The following is a 6,541-nucleotide window of genomic DNA, read 5'->3' as shown; positions in this document are numbered from 1 at the left end:
CTCTCAAAGGCCTTCTCGGCATCGAAACTAATGGCCAAATAGGGACTAGATGTTTGCTGACACCTAGCCATAGCGGTCAATACTCGACGTATGTTACTGAGAGCATAACGCTGGCGGATAAACCCGACCTGGTGATCACCTGTAAGAGTGGGAAGAATGGCCGCTAGCCTCTCTGCCAATATCTTGACCAACAATTTCTGATCGAAGTTAAGTAAAGATATGGGGCGGTAGGTTTCAGGCAAGAGTGGGTCCTTACCTGCCTTGGGTATAAGGGAGATAAGCGCTAAATTAGTGTTAACTGGGAAAGAGCCACGACTTACCAACTCTGAGAACACCGAGGTCAGAGGGCAGTCTATCTGATCCACAAGGAGCTTAAAAAATTCCGCGGTGAACCCATCGGGTCCTGGGGCTTTGAAGCAGTGAGATCACTTAATAGCAAGGCGAACTTCCTCCTCCGCTATGGGTGAATTAAGCATCTCCCGTTGTTCCCTTGTTAAACAAGGAAGAAGGAGCTGGGAACAGAACCTGTCACAGGCCTCCGCATGCCTCCCCTCAGAAGTATATAAGGTCGTGTAAAAATCCTGAAAACATTTTAAAATAGAGGAAGTATCTCATTCCACTGTGCCAGGGGAAGTGCACAGCGCTGGAATAAACATGCTCGCTTGGGTGGACCTAATCAGATTCAACATCATCTTCCCCGCCTTATTACTATACTGATAGAGATGGAACTGATAATACATAAAACTCTTTTTCTCTCATTGGTGCAGAAGAGAATTCAAAGCATATTGTTGGGATAAATAGGTAGCACGAGCTTGTTCCATCCCTGAAGCGGCCAACTGAGCCTGAGCCTTACGCAGCTGAGCGCTAAGCATTAAAATACACTGATTAATGACCTTCTGGCGGTGTGAAACGTAAGAGATGATATCGCGGCGCAACACCACTTTCGCGGTGTACTAGAACAAAGCCAGTTGATCTTTGTGAGCCTGATTTAGAGTTGCATAATCTGCCCATTTGGCCCGTAAAAATTCCCGAAATTGGGCATCATTGGCCAAAAAATAGGGATATCGCAAAAACCTGGTCGATACTGGGCGATTCAAAAACCTAAGGTCCAACGTGTGAAGGAGTTTTTCTCTTTCTGTGGCATGAGGTTTTGGGCAGAACGTTGGTAACTCGATGGATTGATTCAGGTGGATCGAAGAGACCACCTTTGGAAGAAAGGAAGAATACATTTGCAACAGCACTTTGTGGTGGTAAAATTGGAGGTACAGGCTGTAGTGTACCAGCGCCTGTAGTTCACTGACTCGACGAGCTGACGTGATGGCAGTCAGGAAGACTACCTTCCATGTGAGGTACTTGACATGAGCTGAATCTAGTGGTTCAAACAGTGACTTCATCAGTTGCTCCAAAACCAAGTTTAGGTTCCGAGGAACCGGAGGTTTAGAAATCGGAGGGCGAAGATGTGAGAGGCCCCGGAGGAAACGGGAAACCATCGGGTGTAGGGAAATAGGCTGTCCTTTCTGTAGCCTGTGGAAGGCAGCAATCGCACTCAGGTGGACGCGAACAGAAGCCGTGGCCAGCCCTTCCTGGTATAATGTATGAAGATAATCAAGGAGACGTGTCGGAGGACAATGGGTCAGTACGTTCGGATGCACACCAGGTCGCATAGCGTTTCCATTTGAATTGATAGTTACGGCGTGTAGATGGTTTCCGTGATGCAAGGATCACTTCCTGAACTATGAGAGAGAGTCCCTGCTCTGAGAGAAGGAGCCGTTCAACTTCCAAGCTGTTAGGTGTAGGGAGGAGTGCAGTGGATGAAGTAGGGTGCCGTGTTCTTGTGAGAGAAGATCTGCACGAGGTGGCAATCGAAACGGTGGTTCCGTGGACAACTGGAGGAGATATGTGTACCACGGTTGACGGGGCCATGCCGGCGCTATCAATATGAGCTGCGTTGCATCTAACATGCATTTTTGCAACGTGCGTGTGATCAGTGGAATGGGAGGGAAAGCGTACATTAACGGTTCCGTCCATGGTATGAGGAACGCGTAGTGGGCTGGGCCACACTGAGCAAAAATGAGTCACCTTCCTGTTGTATTCGGTGGCAAACAGGTCGATTGTCGGTCGCCCCCATTTGAGGAATATGGTTTCCGTCATTTCTGGCTGAAGAGCCCACTCGTGTGGGTGAAACATGTGACTCAACCTGTCTGCTCGAGTGTTGGCAATCCCTGGGATGTATGTGGCCTGCAAGTGAATGGAGTGGCTGCATGCCCACATCCAGATGGTGAGGGCTTCTCAGCATAGGGCCCAGGATCCCGAGCCCCCTTGTTTGTTGATGTAAAACATAGCCACTTGGTTGTCGGTGTAAACCATGACCCTGTGACCTTGAAGTTGGGGTAGAAAGGTGCGTAGCGCATAACGTATTGCCTGTAACTCTAGGAGATTGATTTGGAAGCATTGTTCCTGCTGAGTCCAGAGACCTTGGGTCTGAAAGTGATCGAGGTGAGCCCCCCATCCTTTGCGGGAGGCATCCATGGTGAGGACTGCAATGTGCGGTAGGAGTGTGAAAGGTGCCCCCCTTGTCAGGGTGCGTCCTCTTATCCACCAGTCGAGTTCTGAGGTCATGGCTTTTGTTAGCGAGACCTTCCAGGTGAGTGGTTGCGTATGTTGTTTCCACTGGTGTTTCAGGTTCCACTGCAGGGTTCGCATGTGTAGGCGCGTGTGTGATCCAAGAAAACAAAGAGGTAGGCGATCTATGATAACCGTCAGGAAAACACAAAAGAATAGATGCCTGGATCTTTTCCAATACTTTATTGATGCAGAGACGTATCCATAAAAATTGCCCATAAATCAATGCATTCTGTTTATTTGCAAAAAAGTCTACAATTTTAAGTTTACGAATAAATTTAAAAAGCTCGACCCTGGTGCGAAAGGAGTTATAGGATGGGGTAGGGATAAATGATAACCCTTTATTCAATATATTAACCTCTTTCTCATCTAGAGCTCTTGAAGACAAATTGATTATTCTGTTCTTATTCAATACTGAAACCTCCGATCCTGATTCGTTTGGAACCGATTGTTGTAACTTCCTCTCCTCCCTCTCCCTCTCCCCTTCCCCCTCCACTACCCCCTCCTTCTGAAAAAAGAAGTAGATGGTTTATTTACAATGGGTTCATCTATCACTAGATCTCTCCCTTGATCTTTTACTGAATCTCTTCTCCAGAATTTACCAATTTCCTTTACCCTTGTAAGCGGTCCTTCCTTATTAATTGTGGTAAAAAGAGATGCTGATGTATCAATGTCTGGATCAGTGCTACTACGTACGCGTTTGGCGTTCCTATCTAAATTAGGGCTGTCTTGTTGCCTTTTTTCATTCCTTTCATCCTTATTGTAAATTCTATTATCAACATTGCTCACATGATCTTGCTTCTGTTTATTATAATTTTGTTTATTTGAGTACTGCCAGGAATAAACTCTATTATTTTTATAATCTCCTTCATCGTGTTTAAATTTTTCATATTTCGTTATAGACTTTTTTGCAAATAAAGAAACAGAATGCATTGATTTATGGGCAATTTTTATGGATACGTCTCTGCATCAATAAAGTATTGGAAAAGATCCAGGCATCTATTCTTTTGTGTTTTCCTGATGGTTATCATAGATCGCCTACCTCTTTGTTTTCTTGGACCATCCCTTCTGAGGGCCATGTCTTTTTCACCGTGGAAAGAAGTATTGAGTTTCACAGATGGTGAACTGAATGATCTTCTGCCTTCTGAACCTTTCTTTAAGCAAGATGAAGTTTTTGATGATTTTATTAAGAAATGGGAACAGACAATCAGTATCAGTAAGAGTTTAATAAGAAGCTCTCTCCATGCATCTACGTTGCTGGATTATTGTTGCTTTAAACGCACTCCTAGAGGACTACGAGTTAATAAACCGCCCAGTATGTTCCGTGATAATCAACAGGATAGACCCGATAGGAAGGTTACAAACAGGTTAAAATGAATGTTAACAGAGAGACATCCGTTTGCAAAGATTATTTGTTTATTTTTATTTTATTTTATTTATGAGCTTTTATAAGTGTATAATTAGAGTGTATAATTTATAAGTGTATAATTTTTATAAGTATAATTAGCGCTAGCACTACGGATTGCACTAAGGGGTGCACAAAGGGGAATGCCCCTTTGTCGCGCCCCTTCGGCGCGCGACGCCCAGTGGTTTCACACCGTTTAACAGTCCTGCGCTGGTGGCGTTGACGTCGGGGGGGGGGGGGGCGGGTCTCCCGATCGCGTTCTCTCCTCGCCCTCCACTTCCCAGTTCCTGATGTTTTTCTTCTTTTTTTTTAAATGTTGAGGTGTTGCAGGGTGCCTGGTGGTGGTGGGTGGCCTCCATCTGCGCAGGCGCCCGGTGGTTTCGCACCTTTTAATGGGTGGTGGCGATGACGTCGGGGGGCGGATTTCCCGATCGCATTCTCTCCTCGCCCTTCACTTCCCAGTTTCTGATGTTTTTCTTCTTTTTTTTTTTTTTTTTTAAATGTTGAGGTGTTTTATCAGTCGCTTTCCTGTATTTTGACAGGAAAGCCATAAAGGCTTCTTTCCTTTCGGGAATAGTTTTTTTTTTTGCCATCGACGCTCATGTTGTCTTAGTATTTATTTGCATGGTTTTTAATGATTCAGAATACCAGGGGGCACAATAACTGCGAACAGGTGTTATCATCCTAATCGGAACAATGGTATCCATTACCTCGGAAATTATATTGTCCCATTGTGAAACTGTCTTATCTGTGTCATTTAATGGAAGGTTAGAAAGCAATAGTGTTAACATCATACTAAACGATGCTTATTTATTAGGGTTGTGAATCGTTTTTTGATGATTTAAAATATCGTCCGATATATTTTAAATCGTCAAAAATCGTTAGGGCCACGATACAATACCAATTCCCCCGATTTATCGTCAAAAAATCGTAAATCGGGGGAAGGGGGAGGGCAGGAAAACCGGCACACTAAAACACCCTAAAACCCACCCCGACCCTTTAAATTAAATCCCCCCCAAATGCCTTAAATTACCTAGGGGTCCGTAGCGGTGGTCCATAGCTTAAATTACCTCCGTAGCGGCGGTCCGTAGCTAAATCGGGGGAAGGGGGAGAGTAGGAAAACCGGCACACTAAATCGTGTAGTCTTCAGCCGGCGCCATTTTGCAAAATGGCCGCCGCAAAATGGCGGCGGCCATAGACCAAAACGATTCGACGCAGGAGGTCGTTCCGGACCCCCGCTGGACTTTTGGCAAGTCTTGTGGGGGTCAGGAGGCCCCCCCAAGCTGGCCAAAAGTTCCTGGGGGTCCAGCGGGGGTCAAGGAGCGATTTCCTGCCGCAAATCGTTTTCTGTACGGAAAATGGCGCCGGCAGGAGATCGACTGCAGGAGGTCGTTCAGCGAGGGTTCCGGACCCCGCGCTGAACGACCTCCTGCAGTCGATCTCCTGCCGGCGCCATTTTCCGTACGGAAAACGATTCGCGGCAGGAAATCGCTCCTCCTGGGGCTTTCCTGGGGGGGCGTGTCGGGATCCGCGCGTCATCAGGGGAGTGTCAGGGGGCGTGTCAGGGGCGTGACGCGGCCAGCGCGTCATCCGGGGCGGGGCCGGGGGCGTGGTTTCGGCCCGGGGGCGTGGCCAAGGCCTCCGGACCAGCCCCTGGACTGGAACATGGCACGCGGCAGCCGGCCCGGCGCGCGCAAAGTTACACCTGCCTTGAGCAGGCGTAACTTTCACGACAGAGGTAGGGAGGGGGTTTAGATAGGGCTGGGGAGGTGGGTTAGGTAGGGGAAGGGAGGGGAAGGTGGGGGGAGGGAACGGAGGCAGGCTGCGCGGCTCGGTGCGTGCAGGCTGCCTATTTTGGGCAATCTTGCGCACGCCGACCCCGGATATTAATGGATACGCGCGGCTATGCACGTATCTATTGAAATCCCGCGTACTCTTGTTCGCGCCTGGTGCGCGAACAAAAGTATGCGTGTCCGCAGATTTATAAAATCTGCCCCTTAGTGAGGAGGGTAAAATAATGGTGGTATTGATAAAAGTAAGGTAAAAAATATGACCATGCTTATACGTTGGTGCTGTTATTATTTGTTTCCAGCCTAGACCAGACATGGAATCCTAATAAAGATGTACAACGGTAGAGAGGGATAACACATCCATGTGAAGATTGAAATCGCTGGCAACTATGGTGTTCGAGATAGTTGGCAGAGTAGAAAATATTTCTATTAAGAGAGAGATTAGTGTAGAGGATGTTCCCTGTACGTACCTGGATCAGTCCAGACAGTGGGTTATATCCCCCGACCAGCAGATGGAGTCAGAACAGAGTTTGAGAGCGTCAGCATATAGAGTAGTGCAGCCTCTGCTGGAGCTCAGTATTCTTCTGACTCCAGCACATGCGAGCAGGGGGATCCACTAGCTCCCCCAGATTGACAGGGTTTCTTCATTTTTAGTTATTTCTTTCTTTTTCTCCACAGTATTTCCCTGTCTTATGTTTCTCTTCATTTTGGATCCTTAAAGTTT

Source organism: Rhinatrema bivittatum, unplaced genomic scaffold (genome assembly GCF_901001135.1).
Source record: "Rhinatrema bivittatum unplaced genomic scaffold, aRhiBiv1.1, whole genome shotgun sequence".
NCBI lineage: Eukaryota > Metazoa > Chordata > Amphibia > Gymnophiona > Rhinatrematidae > Rhinatrema > Rhinatrema bivittatum.
This window is presented reverse-complemented; position numbering follows the sequence as displayed.